Genomic DNA, 18,546 nt, shown 5'->3' with positions numbered 1-18,546 from the left:
CAAAATTTGATTTCAATAGTTTAATACAGCTAACATCTTGTTTTCATAACATAGATTTATAATGTAAATTTTATTTCCGTTTAGAATAGTTGCATAATATTGGCCCTCATATTGAAATATTGAATTTGTATATAGTTCTAATATTTTAGATAGTTATTAATTATATGACGACAATTTCGTATTCTTTTCACAAAATTATAGTTTATGCCTAACATTATAAGTTACAAATAACTACCCGTTTCCATTTGTAGCATAGTGCATTTTTATTTAATATTTAATCTAATATGATATAGCCGATATAGGACATTATATAAGTAGGTAGTGTATATAGGTACCTCCTACTGTTGAACCATTTAAAATATATTGTAAGTATTCATTATTAAATATTAAATGAAGACACAAAATATTTTAAAAAACTCGATTCGTTCAGTATTAAAATATAATAATAATACCAATACTAATAGTCTGTCAAATGTTGACATGTACACTTTTATAATATAATATGTTTATAAAAAGGAGGGCTGGATGCCCTGAAGTATAATATGTATAACGTTCTCTAAATCACTGATTATAATTTATATTATTTTCATCACTATTTCTATGTTTACCTCCCCCCCACAGATGTATATACTATATCGTTTAGATGTTGAAAATTACAGTCTTTAAATAAAACAAGTATAATATGCTATGTGTTTCTGGGATGGGTCTGAACTAAAACTATGGGGATTTTGACGAGCGTTTCGAAAAATTAATATAATGTTTTTAAGTTTCAACATAATATGCATCATTATTCAGTATTCACAATTTATTATCATTGCTAAGTATCTGGCACGCGCAACAGTCATCTGGTGCATTATTATCTGAGTAAATACCTATAACTATACTATAGCCATACTAGGTATATTATGCTAAGTTTAATACTATTACAGTATTATCAATGTGTTCATTATGGCTTACTAGGTTAGAAGTTTCAATAAATTTGCTGGCCAAGTTTGATAATGTACTTGGCCTTTTCCACGTATAGACCTATGGTTAATAGTTATACAATTATTAGGTGTGTCAACTTATATCTTATTATATATTATATAGTATATTTGAAATACATTTTTAAATCATACATAAAATCTTAATATATTTCAATATTGCTTATTATACTATTATAATATTTGTACATTAAGTATGCATAATATTGATGATTATTAATTACTTATAATTTAATTTTGTATGTACACTGTACAGCCATACATTTGCTTAAATTGTGAATTACATTTAGATACATATCGTGTTTAAACGTATAATTAAGTGTTATGTAACGATTGTAATTTAAAATTACATTTTTTCCTTGTATTTTTCTTATGATTTTATGGCACAAATAATTTTAATATTATAAACTATATATATAGTTAGCAGTTATACTTCCTATATTAATAAGCCGTACACATCAATTTATTGGTATTTTATTATCCAAGAAATCTTATTACACCCCAGTTGAGTTATACATATATCTTGATGATTGTGGAAATATTATATTATAACTGTTATATTTTATGAATACTTTCCGAATAAAGGAGTGATTGGGATTTGTATGTGCACTCTTCAGTGTAAGTAATGAAATACATCCTTGATTGTAAATAAACTTTGTGTGGTCATCGCTTGATACCAACCGAAGCAACAGTTCGATTAATATTGACTTAAATATTTTTTTTACCTAACTTTAAGTTCAATACATCATGTCTTATTCTCGACTATCGCATGATATGATACCAAGTATTTTCAGTTTTTCTACCTTTTTCACTCCATGTTTTTTTTTAAAGTTTAAAGCTGTATAAATAATATAATTCATTTCAATTTAATTTCGTCAGAATCAGGAAAAAAATCTAGCGATGAGAAGCGCATAAGACTGCCTATTATTATATTTTAACGCGTAAGGATTCGATCCAAGTTAGGTGGCTGGATTGAAAAATTCTTCCGCGCACATTGAAACTCTTTGTCTTCTGGAAACATCGTATACGCGCGGCAGCCATTCACCGGAACTCGCAAAGCGCGGGCTCCGGCGCTAACGATTTTCCGTCTGGCTTTCAATGATAATAATATTATACGTCCGGAATGTCTTTCGCAGTGTATTATACACGCACCGCTATTTTAACAATGTATAAGATAATAAATACGATTATAATATTAATATGTAATAATAATAATATGACTATTATGTCATTATATTTTACGCTCACGAAAAATATATAGGCAATACATTGTATTATACTTTTATTATTTATATACATATAATACGTTTTCTGTAGCCTACTGGACCAAGTGTGTTGAAAATGTGCAGTGTGCCTATATTTTTCATACGCGTTCGTCGTCTTCACAGTTCATTCATCTTGAATTTTCTATGTGCAATATAATATACGCCATGTATAAGAATAGTGGCGTCCGCATCGGGTTTAATTAGCGAGTAATTCGCCTCGGGGACGGAATCCATTTCAATCGGGTGGACACAATAGGGACTCCAGCGGACAATGGGTTTCGTTCGATTTCGATTTGCCGCACTGTCGTGGAGCGATTATTATTATTATTATTATTATTTCTGGCGCGATGGATACACATTACGATGACAACGGCTGGGGCGGTGGCGCATGCACGATGCACGTGATTAGATTCATGAGAAACCGGTTGCCAATCAACGGCTGCTGCATATTACAATCTTCTTTGCTTCTTCTTCGTCTATTTGTACTCGTATGTGTGTGTCTTTGGTATATAAAACATAATATGTTTGCATTGTGTATCACGGTATACACAGCATTCGCGCGGGGGCTACCGGATGCCTGGGTGCCGATGACCCTGCAATAAACCAAAATTATATTCGTCGCCCGAGGGTCTATTGCTATGGCTATCGAAAGAATACTATAATATCGAAATATCGATTATACACATACACGCACGAATATGAGTTTGATCTTAGCAGATTCTTAATTAAACGTTGTTGCATACAAAAGACAAAAAAGTTGATGATATATTATACTCCGACGACTACACAGTAATCTCGCTAGTAGTTTATTCATTTAGAGTTGTTTTTGGTTAATTTTTCATTAGGTTAATATTTTGAATAAACTGTAACAAATAGCACTTAATGTCAAAAGTAGGAAAAGTCACAAAAATCATCTGAATTTGAGGCCGTACGGAGATTAAAGATAACCTCACTTTGAAAAACATCTCATATTTTCGTAGTCGCTTTTATAAAGTATTATGATTTAAATATTAAGTCATCAAAATCTGTGAATTTTTTTAAAAATGAATTAAAGTTTGATACTAGATCCTAGATGAAGGAAAAATACACATAATTAGAACTACTGGATAAAATGAATTTGTAATCAATCTGATAGATTTCTTTCAATACATTTTGAATTATTCTGATTTTGTAATGGTTGCATTTATCTACACTCCTGCTGAGTCCTGAAGGACTATATTTAATATCTACTGTTTATTTAGTATATGTTTCATGCGCATATTAAACTGATATAGATTTCACATCTTAGATAGGCGTTATATAAATTTAACGCAGCTGTTAAAGCGAATATTAAGAATACGAACTCTGTTTCATGTCTACCGGACATGCGTATATACACGATAAAGCACAAAGTAAATTGTCGAGAATTTTATAAAAATGTATGGTACACTATATGGCAGCTTGCTTATGTATACATACATCGTTATGTGCTTATACAATGCTTACAAACGCTATTCGAGGGTTAGTAAGTTTTAAAAATGATACTACACACTATATGTCTACATCGAATTTGTTTACTCTCTACAGAGCTTAGAGATTTTGATTTATACAAACCATTCAAAAATAATATATATATATACATATATTATAAGTGTAAATTATACATTTATCCGAATCTGCGTGTTCTGTGAAATTTGTGTTTCACGTTAAACTTATTACGATTGTTAATTCCGTGTTTTATTAAATATTTAAATTATACGTAATGTGTGTAAGATTAAGATAAATCAAAACTCGCATATCATGAATAATATTATTATGTTTATATTTATGTAAATATATACATATACGTACATCTATGTCAATGGGTCTACAGCAGTTTTTAATATATATATATACAAAATTCTGGGATTTTAATAAGACTCGTAGGGATAAGAACTACAATTATTTCATGGTTTAATTTATTTTAATATTTTGATAAAAAAGTTAAAAAGTATATTTTTTAATTTAATTATTTCCAAAACAATTAATTAGCCATTTTGTAGAGTTTATTGTTTTTGAAAATATTGACGTTTCAAAATTTTCATTACTTTCCAGTTTTTATTATTTTATTTTCGAGAAAAATTGCTAATTATTCAATGCAGGAGTGTTATCAAGCATGTGACATGTCGCGCCGTGTGCGTGCTCGTACGGCTGGCCGAACGCTGTCAGTGTGCCTATAGTTATAACTATATTTTATTTCTTTAAAACTAGAAAAAAATATTAAAAATTAGGAAATTTTATTAATGAAAATAAAATATTGAAATATCAATATTTTCAGAAAAATAAACTCCACAAAATGACCATCTTTAATTTTTTGGAAATAATTAAATAAAAAAATATATTTTTTAAATTTTTTACCAAAAAATTAAAATAAATTAAAAAATGAAATGATAAAATTGTAGTTCTTACCCCAGTGAGTCTTATTACAAAACCAGCATTTTTATATCTCCATTATTTCATGAAATATCGTCATGGGCATATTCTCGCAGGACACCCTGTGTATATATTATACATACGAGTATGTTATATTTTTAAGCTCTATCATGGTCGATACTTCGTCTTTTCGATCTATGTGATAATAAGTCATCTATTTTAAACCCTCAAACGGGCAGACAAGTTGTTTAGATGGTGGACCAGGTCATTATCAAAAAAAACTTATATATCGCACTGCAGCAGACATCTGCTGGCGCTGTTCCGGTCTGTTTCCGTTTATTTTTCGTGACGCGTATTATGTATTATTTATGTTTCATACCTATATGGCTATATAATACATGTATATTGTGGTGGGATTACTTGTTTCGCACACGCTGCCTCAAGAAGGACTTCGCGGCACAAACGTGATTAACAGGCGTAAAATCCGCGTGTGTTTGCACAACACAGACCGACATGCTTTATATTTCCTAAAATAAAGATCACCTTGAGACTAATGGTGAAAGCTAACAGATTTTGGGGCAAGGATAACTACAGGTGTTTTTTTTTTTATTAAAGACTTCAGGTGCTTGGTTCTTGCAGAACTTTGTTGTTAGTTACAGTAAGTGTATTTTCTTTCTCTATACCTATACCGTTCGTTACCTCCTCGTCATCCAAACGAAATGATTATTATTTACTATTGAAAAATTGATATCCTTTCCCTTTCGTCTGGTCGTTTGGCGAGTTCACTAAGTATCTACATCCATTAAATACATATAGCCATAACTACGGTTGTAATTTGCAGATTGTTATTAGGTATTCAGTCCAAAAGACTAAAGACAACAATATTTCAATTTCTATGAACATTTTATAAAATTTTGTAATTTTGTTAATTAAAAAATTATTGTTATACATAAGTACCGCTACCTTCATAATGCTACCTACATAAACGTGCAGTTACATATTGAAGTTTTATAGTTTTTGTCTTTATTCTTTTTTAGCACTTTTTAATTTAAAATTCATCGTAGTGTATTTAATTTATTATTAATCTCGAATCATTCATGCACAATAATTTTATATTATAATATTTTTTCATACAAATTTCTTTTTATTCTAAATAATAGTGGTCTTGTCACGTTTATAACAATTCACATGAACACATCATATCTATAAAAAGGTTGTCTGAAAAGTGAATCAATAGAATAGTTCCTTTTATTTATTTAACTACTCAAAGATTTTAATTCTATTTAAATGTGTTTGTTAAAATAAGTTATAACGATATGAAATACCTTACACAATTTTCTAAACACAGGTTTAAACACTTTACGTTTGATATCAGATTACTTGTATATGCCCGTACCGCCTTATAATTTGTATATATACAGCGTGTTTGCGAAAGTAATAAGGAACTGGTTTCTATATGGTTTCAAAAAACCACTTACATTGTACTATAAATTATAATGCATGTATAATGTATGAATTATTATTGGGTACATGGCCGACTGTTTTAGTATTACTTGACAAGATAATACATATATATCCTCATTTTATTATTAGGTATACACATGCATTTAAGACTTAAGTTAAATTTTTGCATTTCGATTGTTTACACAATGATAAAAAATAGTCGATTAATTAACTCGGATGATTTTTAACAGATATCTCGAATTCTCGACAATTTATTTTGAAATTCAAAATTTTCATAGTTCAATTAATCATGTATAATGTGTTATAATTAAAAATTTAAATGTAAAAGTGTTATACGGAAATAATACTGTAACATTGTAGGTTATAATATTTAAGTAGTCATCATTTGTGTACTTGGTTGTTGGTACGTACAATTATGTTGGTATAATGATATATTCAATTATTATTGTCGACGTTGTATAAATATTAATTAGACAAATTATTTCCTGTATAACTAATAAGTAATAACTATATTAGCTACCTACTTAGAGATAATAAATTATAAGCCGATACTAACTTCCTTGTTTTTAAAACATACTTATCTGCGTTTTTTACTACTTTGAATAAATAAATAATATTTTAATAATTTAGATGTTATCATTTGTACGTAATATTTATAATACATATTTTTGTTTCAGGTAAGAAAATTTCATTATGAAACCTCTTGTATCTACACAGACCTAATAATTGGTAAGAATCTGTACAAAAACTATTATTATACTGTTAACATCAATTGCACAGGCGATAAACACGTGTAGGAAAAATGGCTAGGTAAACCATTATATTTATCTTCACATTATATTAAGGGATCGTTTATTTCATTTTATTTTATCAGTTCTAAATATATTAAAATACTCATTGGTGTATAATATTCATTACTTTTTCGGATGAAATACACGTTATTAAAGAACCCAACGGAATATTATTACTTTTCAGTTATTTTATCTTCAGTAAATATTTGAACAGTGTATTTAGTAGACCTACACAAAGTATATATTTATATAGGTTGTTTTTACAATCGGTCAACACATGCATACATTTTTAATGGCAAAATAATGCATATTATAATTTTCTTTATAAATTATTTTATTACTTATTGTATACTTAATTTTGGTCATTAAAAACTGCGGATACATGGTTATTTTTTATATTGTATATTTTTTTTAAATTCTATATTTAATTTGATATTCAACTAATGTACGAAATGGTCAATAATATCGTTATATATTTTCATTATATAATATACGTCATGTAGATTATGATAAAAATGCTATTACGGCATTGTTATTTGTTTCTAATACTTTTTGTGCATATTTCAAAAAAATTACTTGTAATAAATATCTATAAGGTTCTTTAACACAAGTATTAATGAACACGCTGTATGGGAATTCTAAAAAATGTGTAAGGCCGTAGCTGGTATAACTGTTATTTTTGAAATAATGTTCTTTAATTTTTGGTCATTATTTGATAGTCCGATAATCTATATTAGGTCTATAATGTATTGTTTTATCATAAAAACTTAAGTAACAATATTGTATGCTATGATTCTGGTGAAATTGATAAACAAATATCGTTATCATTTTTTGTAGCAATTATTTTTTTTATTCATGGTACAGCTTCAACTGCCAAGGTTATTAGCTTGTAACAAAATTAGTATTTAGTACATAGTAAAATATGGTTATACAATAGGCTCTTAAATTAGATTATACATATCAATTTGTTTTAAAAATGTAATTATTTTGTTGATGTTGTCATAGGTAGGGCTGAGGGCTTCAAAGAGGTCGTCCGGAAATATTAAATTTTTTCTGGTATCTATATGGATACGGCAGTGGATAAGGAGATGCTTGACTGTGAGAGGTTCTCCGCAGGTTAGGCACATTACAAGTTCTTCTTTGCGCATAAGATGTCCATGGGACATCTTTGAGTGACCTATAGTAATTATTATTAATGTATAAATTAATAAATGTGTACTGTTCAAATTTTTTTCTTTTGCTGTAATTAAAGACCAAATATATCATTAACAATTAAATTAGTGAAAACATTTTCGATGATTTATTTGTCAGCTTTTAGAAAAAAAAGTAAAATAACCGTGTTTATAAACATGATTTTTTGTTGATTTATACACAGACACACGCACAAATTTTTTATAATTTTTGTTGTTCACCGTTTGAAACCTAAAGTAATATACAGCATATACAATAATCGCTCTCCGGATGTTTAGATTTAGGCAAGTTTATGTGTTTTTAATAAACGCATATAGAGCAGATATACAAAATATTTTTTATTAGAAATCTGACAAACAATATTATATATGTAATATATTTTAATATGTAACAAAGTAGTTACACTTTTTTAATACGTTACTTACGTAATACGTAAAGAAAATTAAAATATTGTAATATTTAGGTGGTATGCATTTACTAAGTGAGAAATCGCGTCCTGAAAATTTGGTGAAAAACTTTTGGGTCCAATTATTGTATGATAAAATGTCTATTTATATAATATTATAAACATAAATAAAGTATATTAACGATTATGAAATACATAAAAATATCATACCTCATACGATATGATCTAAAAAATAAAAAATAAATATTTCCTCATAAGATACCTAAATGTATAAATTATAAATACCTATTTATTTTTTTCCTTATTTTTATTCAATGAAAAAATGTTGTATGATATTTTAATAAATTCATGCATATTTATTATCTATTGTCTCATTTATTATCTACATGTTTTATAATACATCAATTGTTTTAAAAAACTTTTCACAAAATTAAATCACAAAAAATTATAAAATCGCCGGTTTTTTTAGTTTTTGGGAAACGCCGATGCGCTTCAAAAACCGGTCGTGTGCCCATGATGAATATAATAAGTAATAACTATATAGCATTGTAAAGTTTATTTTATATACTATGATTAAACATCGCAATTTATCACTATTTCGGGTCGTATGCGCAATACTTATAAAACGAATGGAGATCCCTCTATATAAATTCACATCACCAACAACAACAAAATATATACCTATATAGTATATAGTATTAGTGGGGATTTCGTTTTAAATTCTGGGTGTATACAAATCAAAAATAACTTCTTCTTTTTTTTTTTTTATTGGGGGGAACCCATGGTAACATAGGCCATTGGATGTAGAGTGGTAAGGTAGGGCCGGTAGGGGTTATTTTTATATATTTTTTTCGTAGGTTTTTAAGTTGGTAGGGTTGTAACACGTGTTTATGTATATGTGGCAAGGATATGTTGCTAAAATCCCGGGTGGTCACCCATCCGGGAGCTAGCAACTGCAACCGGTATTTACGCTCAGTGCGTTTCTGTAGATTGAGCGTACAACTGCGCCACACCAAACCACATAACTTGTATTATAATTTATATTAAACAATTATAAATTGGTTTTAAAATATTTTTTATTTTTACATTTTTCGACTTTCTGAATAGTTCATCGGTTCTCTTACCGCACTGGCGCACTAACGACTGTCATCAAACGCGATTCTGACCGTGAGTTTGCTTGCAATTGGTCAATCGAAAGATAATAATATTACATTGTATAGACAGCCAACAAATAGTATTATTGGTAAATGGTAAAAGTTCTTGCACCTAAACCCATTGTAAATTTCCGACTTTTCCCCATAGATATTTAGTAAGAAATTTGATTAAATCACCGTCCCTATGACGAAAACCCTTTTAATCGTTACCAAAAGTCTGCAACATATATTGTGTGTACAAAATAACAATGCTTACCTGCATTCGAGTTTGTTAGTAACACAAAAATGCTATTATAGTATATAAATCATATTATATATAAAATCGATTTGAAAAATATTCCCTAAAAAACCAAAAATCTCTAACATCATAATTTCTCTGCTACTTCCTGCAGACAGCCAGTCCACCCACACACATACACCTTTAACAGCTAACAAGCCAAAGTGGTGACGATATTGGCCAAATTTTACAATATATACATTCTTCATACACACACCTATATGTATATATATATCTATATGTATATGGATGGTTAAGCCACCGACACTATCCGTTGTCGAAGTCTATGTTTTTCAATTACGTAGCCCCCGGTCACCCGAAAAATGCACAGAATGACTCCAGTTTACTCCTTGCAGACTTATTGCAGCTTATATATATGTAATCGCCTCCTTATTATCGCGTGGCCCGTTCGAGGTTCGAAATAGTTCTTATTTTAAATTTGATTATATTTCTCTCTTTCTCTATTTCTCCCTCTTTCTCAATACCACACCATCACTCGCATATCTCCCATTCTTATAACTATGTATTTCTATCTATTATATGTTATTGTGTGTGGTTTTTATTGTCACGTCGTCTTCGTCGTCGGCCACATAACGACCGCCTCCGCCGCCCCTCACGCGAGCACAACCGGATCATGCACTCAGACCTCTTCTCTTCCTCTCTTCGTCATCGTCCCCGTCACATACGTTCGCGCCTAGGTCATTACCCTCCTCGGATATATAAAGGTGCTCAGCTGCGTGCAGGTTTTCCGACCGGTGATTAAACCAACAATTTCCGCCGATTTTCTGAAAAATCATCCTAATTGACTATGATACATAAAGTTACTGAAATTTTTACGATTTTCAGTTGATAAGTCGCCATACAGGTTAAATAAATATACGTAGTTATAATTCGCTGATTGCTATTTTTTAAGGTTTCACTCAAATTTGTTTTTCTCACGTATCTATGTATTATAACACGAATTGGCGTTTTAAATTTATGCAATTTATAATACACAAATCATTTTTATAGCCTAAATATGGAAGTGGATGAACTAGAAATTAAAAAGTGATACTTAATATCTATATCATATGACTCAAACTAACTTATGATCATAAAAATAATTTAGTATCACATTATCAACTCATAAATCAAAGTAGAAAATGATCAAGATTTTCATGAGGTGAGCGGTACTCCTTTCGCCCAAAAAAGACCTTCTTCTTTTTGCCCACGTCCTCTTTTCGACCAAAAATGAAAAAATAGTTTTCTCTTTTCGCCCGCGTTTTCATGTTTTACATCAAAAATCCTTCGGTGCACTAGACCGGCCAGGCCGATAACAATATCTAGATTGCAAATATAATTGATATATTATTATATATAATATAATTTAACGAATTTGATATCGATACGTAACACTCGTAACAGCTTTAATTTTAGTATGTCGTTCACTTTTGTGCCGAATAGTGTGATTGTAATTTTTCTCGTGATTATAGTGTCTACATTTTATAAAAATGGAATTTTTAGAAAGTAAAAGAGGTGGTCGTATGGTCCTTTTATATAATTTTTTTAGTACAATTTAGGATCCACTAATAAAAAAGACAACTCTACCCGTTAGAGATTTGTAACAAGAACGTGTGATGCAAAATTATATACAGAATTATTAATTTTGAGACAGTGGTTTCCAAAATGTAAAACGTGAAACCGTGGGTAGAAAGAATACAATTATTTGTAGGTGAAAAGAAGATACTATTTTTTCATTTTTGGTCGAGAAGAGGACGTGGGCAAAAAGAGGAAGGTCATTTTTGGGCGAAAGGAGTTCTGCCCTATGAGGCATAATCGTTTTTCCTGTAAAGTCGTTTTTAATCGATGAATATTGTTTTGTTTTTTCGTAAGGCCTGTAGCCTGTTGTATAACTGTCAAGTAACTTAACTTTTAATTGATTATATTTCTTGTTTTATAATAATAAGTCAGCTCGACACCCCTAAAGAGCAGTATTTTTAAACAAAGATAAATTTAAAGTCAGTTGTTTTTACAGTTTTCGGTAAATAACTACTTACGCGTATACCACGAGTTGCAAGTTTCCGCGCAGAAAAGCTTTTGATCAATTTCTACTTTGCAAGCGAAAGCGCACGCTCAGGGTCAAGGCCTTGGCGCGTACGTCATTATATCATTATCGTAGTTATATATTGGACCTGAGTGCAATCACCTCGCCTTCGGGTAGTTTGGGATTTTTCGATTGAGTCTGTGCCGCGCCGGTTTTCCATCGCCATGACGACAGTTCCGAGCACCGCTATAGCAACAGCCCTGCAGGATGAAATTTCACTAATGTCAATACCATTCTTTTCTTTTTCTTTTTTTGTCCTATTTTTTCAAATTTCACAAATCAAAACAAAGATTGTTGGTATCTATAATCGTATCGTATACTTACGACTTACCTACACATAGGTAATACCTATAATAGACGCCACTATACCAAAAAGTCCTACATTTTGTCTTGTGGGCTAGCTGTTATATCCTGTATGTTTATTATAATACATTTATATCATGCAGCTTCAAATAAAATAAAATGGTTTTCCATTGCATGAATCGATCCTGTATAAAAATAATAAATTGTACTTTTGTACTATTATCATCATCTCGATCAATATTCAAACATATATTAATGATATATTTATTAATGTTATGTCCACATTGGAATTTTACTTAATAATTGCAAAACGTTTTTCTGTCAAATCATTTTTCATGAAAACTTAAGAGTGAAACGCCCAACCCACCCAGGAATTATATCAATATCTATCTATATACATAGTTATCCAGAACATTTTATGAACACTTGTTGAGCATACTATGATATGAGAATTGTACTAAATCCTGATGATTTTCCTAATATACATTTAAATATCACGTTGTGTGATGGATTTATCAGCTGACTGCCAGTGACAGCGGATTTATAAAATTGATACGTACAACGTGTCTACGTTTCTGTAAATTATTCATTAAACGCATAAAATATTGATTTAGTATGGTAAATGGCAATAATAAAAGAATAAATAATTTTAAAACGATAGCTACTTAGGTAATAAACTATTAACTAATAATATTTCAGCCATATGCTGGAGATAAAATAATATATATGTATAATGTATCTCTGAGAAACATTTATTTTATACGTAAATTAAGTATAAGGCTACCGAATACTTTGTCTTATAAAATAATTAATTATTTTTATGTCTATGATTATACTCTTGCAACGAAATTCATGACGAATGCGTACTATACGTAGCACGGAAATTTTCAATCGATTATTTTTCACGAGCCTATATAGCAACCTATGAATACAATGATGTGAAGTGTTATATCTCTTACCATTCATTATTATATCTATTTACAATTTCCATTCATTAATCACTATTTATTTCTTTACCACTACTATGATGGCTAACATTAATCTTGATAACCACTATTAATATACAACACAGTTAATAATCATTATTGTTTAATTGTTCATCTGAATGAAATGTTATATACTTGTATGCATTTAATATATTTTCAGATTTCAAATAATAGAAATTAGACACGATCATTTTGCTTAATGTTTTACTTTACATTTAATTTGAAATTGTTCTGCATTGTTTTATTACTTAACTGTTATTTAATAGTTTAATATGTATTATGTATAACTTACCTATGCAATATAAATTTCAAACTCAGTTAATGTTTTCATTAAACATTTCAGGTTTAATAAAATGTGTATTAATAATTTATAAATCAACTATACATATACGTATCTATTATATGATAGGTACCTACACCATACTTGTATTGTTTATGCATATATTAAACGTGATGCATATTTTTAACGTTATTGGGCTATTATATATAGACGTTAAAAATAAGTATTTTATACAGTCATTTGTGAAGTTTTCCATGATAGTATGATACATCGTGAATGTTGTGTGTTGTGTATTGTATGAAATATATTTACAATGAAATATTTCCAAGAACAATTTTGTGAATAAGTCGAGTATATTTTCTTTTCATTTTAGCTCTTTCATAATTTTATACATTTTATGATTAAAATTTACTTACTCTGTAATATTTATGCGTTTGTAAATATTATATGATAAGACTTGGTTTCATTATGTGAGGGAGGTGTTGGGGGCTGATATTTAGAATTTCACGTTATAATAATAATGACATGTCCACTGTCCAGTGTGCACTCATGTTTATAAAAAAAAAATGCATGATGACTTAACATAATTTACAACTTACGTGTGGTAGTGAATGTGGTGTAATTGTTTCACGTAAATAAAAAAATTGCAATATATCAATTGACGTTGTTCATAAAATGTTTTATTAACTTGGGCACAAAAATATATTTATGATGTACAGTAGTTATGCAGACGATAATACTGTTTAAATATTTCGATAAAACTAAGCGTTTCTTTGTTGATTTGATACTAAAAATAATACATTAAACTTAATGTTCGCATATACTATACTTCGATGACGTTTATATATCGTTTAGAATGACAAATCTGAATACTAGACATACATGAAACACACGTGTATATAATTATAAGGTTTTTTTTTTTAAACAAATAAACGTTGTAAACAATAAACATATTACATACATTATCGAAACCATTTCCTAGATGAAGTTTATGTTCTTAATAGATGATTGTTTTTTCAAATACAAAATTTATAATTTATTATTGCTCAAATTGGCATTAATTTAATTTTTATTTTTTTAACCTTAAAAATTGACTCTATTTACATAATAATATGATGTTTTATATTTGGAAACTAAAAAAAAATGATTGTGTTTGTTTTTATTCTCGTTCTTTATGTTAAACACAATTTGATTCTTTTTTTATCTGTGATATATATATATATACGTTTATATAGAGTAATTTCATATACCTACCTACCTACTAACATTTTAACATTATATATACCACAAACGAGGCTACCATAAAAATATTATAATTATAATACGTGATATTCTGCGATATAATACCGTAGTAAATTTTACAATAAATGATTCGCATGACATAAATAACACATAGACCATATACTATATAGACTACATTGCAAATATAGGTACATCATACGTATACGACAAACAAATTCAAAAATTATACTCATTTGTATAACATATATGTATTAGATCTAAATTAAGATCTTCTATCAACATATTTCCGTGTACTTTGTAAATTGGACAAAAATTAAACTTCATAAATTAATTTTGTTTTAAGATTATTGATTTTTTATGATGTTTAAATACTATATGTTTATACGATCCATAATAGGTTAGATATCACGTCAAATATCAATATATTATATTTTAGCTGCTGTACAAATTTAAAGAAGTTAAATAGCCGTATATAACGATATTAGAGTATTATTGTGAACTTCTATCTTTACGCAAAACAGTCTTGGGAACTTTTGGTATTAAAAAATTATTTGATATAAAACAATTTAAAAACTTACCCTTTAACATAAATACATAGGTGTAACAATAAAAATTTATCTTGTAACTAAAATGAAGTGGAATATTTTAATATTTTTTTTTTAAAAAAAGCGGGAAAGTGGATATCGCTCTGCTGTACAGTAGGTTACAAGTGGGTTACTCTATAATGGATGGAATTAAATTTGAATCCAATGATATTATATCATTGTATACGAAAAACGATTGTGAGTGGAGACGGTTTATCTGTCTAGGATATTATATTATAGATTATTACTACTTATACGTATTAAAATATTTGACTTTCCGGTGGGCATTTTTTTTTTTTGCCTTGTATTAATTTTCAAGCTTTTCTACCCAACAAATACATTTTATCGATAATAAGTTTTAAAAAACAAATAATGATCGAAAATTGCAAACGCCTACCTATAAATAGTTTAACTTAAGTCAAAATTTTTAAAAGTTTCATGGTGATTCTGATAGAATATACTTATATAAACATTCGGTGAAATTTTCATGTATATATATATATATATATATATTCATTTGTTTTAAAGTTACATCAAAACCCAAAATTGAATAAGTTGAAAATTGATTATGCTTAAAAATTCCCGTTTTTCCCTTAATTTTTAGTGTGTTTATCCAAATTATTAAGAAAAATATTGGAAATATTTTACTTTTTACCCACTAAAGTATCAATTAGATTCACTTTCTGATCGAACGAAGTACTGAAGTCGAAATTTGAAGCACTTTTTCTGCCCCAAAACGTGATGACAGACACAAAAAAAACACATAAAATCATTGTAAAACCAATACATTCATCGCTCTGCTCAGAATCTAAAACTATTATTCTGAGAACCCTGTGTTTATACAAGTTATATTTTAATTACGATGCAATACCAAATAACAACTAACTAAAATTAATTAAAAGTTGTGCTGTAACTTGATTTAAAACGCATATTTTCATAATAGTAACAATGGTGTATGTATAATATATAAATACCTTTTTGTTATTACACGTATTTAAATTCAACGCAATAACTCCACCACCCCGACACCACAATATATTTTCGCACAGAGATAATCATTATTAACTGAATAACAAATATAATAATCGAAAATTATCATCGATACACGATCTTTACCAATCGGACTTCGAATTAAAATTAAAATTTTCCAATTCCCTTTAAATCGATTACATTATAGCTATTCTCTATTAACTTATTTCTTTAATAAATTGACTCACTCAACCATCAAACAATAGTATAATGATATAATTATTTTACGGTGATATTTTATATTTTATATTACTTAAGTACCTATATACGATTATAAAAACAGCAATAAAATAAAAAATAACTTACTTTTTTTGTAAAAGTAATTATTAAGTCTCATCATGTATACAAAAATGGGTAATATAAAATAAAATCGGCAGAACCTATTGAGAGAACTATTGATACGAAAATATTAATTAACGGTGCCAAATACCTAAATTACATAATTATATTGTACAGGGCGTGTCCACAAAAAAATATATCATCCTGTATTTCGGGCAATGGAGAGTGTTTAGCGCATAAAACCTCATAAAATACGCATTGCTACACAGCTACACCTCCACCCCCTTCCCGGTTGAAGAATCCTTGACGTGAGCGAAAGCGTAAATGGATATAAAAGGGTTGGCTCCTAGGGGTTGGAGAGAGCGATGCCTCGTGCGCGCACACACACACGTGCACATCCACGTATATCAAACTTACATACACATATACACGCGTCTATTACCATGGTAACACTAGAACGAACACTTAGAACTACGGAAAGGGGTATGACTACGGCAACCGGCGACCGACGACCTTGAATCTCGCGGGGGGGAATGTCGTCGATATAATTGCCGGGCGCCACGCCGGTCGTTTGTCTGTGCGCGTTATTACACACACACATACACCCACACAAAAACGCGTATAAATTATAAATCGTGAGCTCGATCGGCTTACAGCGTACCCTACGCCTGAAAGCTTTGACCCATTTCACGATCATCCCTTTGCGGTCATGTAGCAGAAGCACGTGCCCGGCTCGGACGGCGTCGACGGTGGCGCCCGTGGATTACTATACTATTTTCGCAAGTCTTCTATAATATACACTACTCTTCACCGTATCATCGTCGTACGTCGTTACGTATATTATAATATAACATTCTCGTAGACACTACTCAAATATAACAGAATTAAAAATGTATTAATTATCACATTTGTGAAAAATTTTAAGATATAGGTAATATGTTTTTTATCGAGAAATCCTATATTAAGGGACATTTGTTTAACCATTCAATCGTCAGACAGATCGCTGCAAAAACATTTTTATTTTGATATCTTGATATAATGATGTACGTATAAAAATGTTTAAAGTAATGTTTTAACTTTTATAAAAACTGTGATGATTCATAATTAATATAATATAGATATTGAGTTCTGATGTGGCAGCACAGTGGTTGAACACAATCACTATAACATGTTCGCATTGGCTGAGGTTACTTCCTTGATGGGTGACCACTTAGATTTTTAGTGATAAATCTTTGCCTCAAACACACGTATTTCACATCAACCATACCGCTTCAGTAAAAACTGGCTTAAAACCATGCAGTTGGAGCCTTAAAAAATAATAATAATATAGGTATTTTAAATTTGTATCTTGCGAATACGCGTGCATATTAAGATTGGAATTCAAAATGTAATATTATATGACGTCGGGCTGGAACTCGAATCCAATATTGTTAAGTGTTAATAGTATATTACAGTAATATGTGTACATATACTGTATTTAGACCACCTGAGATTTAAGTTTAAAAATCGTGTATATAATATGTACGTTATTTATACAGTGGTAACTGGTATTATAATACCATTAATATCTAATGTTATTTAATATCGTGTTATCTACATGCAGGATGTATCACAAATTACAATGATATTGCCAATGAGCAATATTGTCATATTTAATATACTCCTGAGTACTGATATACTCTATAACTGTCTAACTCCTTATACATCGAATATGTTGTATTATTTTTAAATTTCATATTATATTATTCCCTAGTAAAATATATTTTTTTCTTACGTAAATGATTTTAAGCATTGTTAAAGAATTTATTTTATTATATATATATATATATATATATATA

At 29.2% G+C, this 18,546-nt stretch overlaps 1 protein-coding gene and 1 long non-coding RNA gene across 4 annotated transcripts in view; both read left to right on the top strand.

Annotated features, from left to right (window-relative positions):
• Positions 1–18,546, top strand: part of LOC107173361 (uncharacterized) — a 121,257-nt gene that overhangs the window by 49,427 nt on the left and 53,284 nt on the right. The gene's annotated exons all lie outside the window — the stretch shown is intronic.
• Positions 6,331–8,399, top strand: LOC149056205 (uncharacterized). Its single transcript, XR_016191402.1, has 3 exons — positions 6,331–6,506; positions 6,781–6,832; positions 7,900–8,399. It is a non-coding gene; the product is annotated as an uncharacterized LOC149056205 (long non-coding RNA).

This window comes from Diuraphis noxia, unplaced genomic scaffold (genome assembly GCF_037042655.1).
Source record: "Diuraphis noxia isolate RWA-SAM2 unplaced genomic scaffold, SU_Dnox_SAM2 contig0004, whole genome shotgun sequence".
NCBI classification, from domain to species: Eukaryota; Metazoa; Arthropoda; class Insecta; order Hemiptera; family Aphididae; genus Diuraphis; species Diuraphis noxia.
Note: the sequence above shows the minus strand (reverse complement) of the source record. Positions and strands in the feature narration are given on the sequence as shown.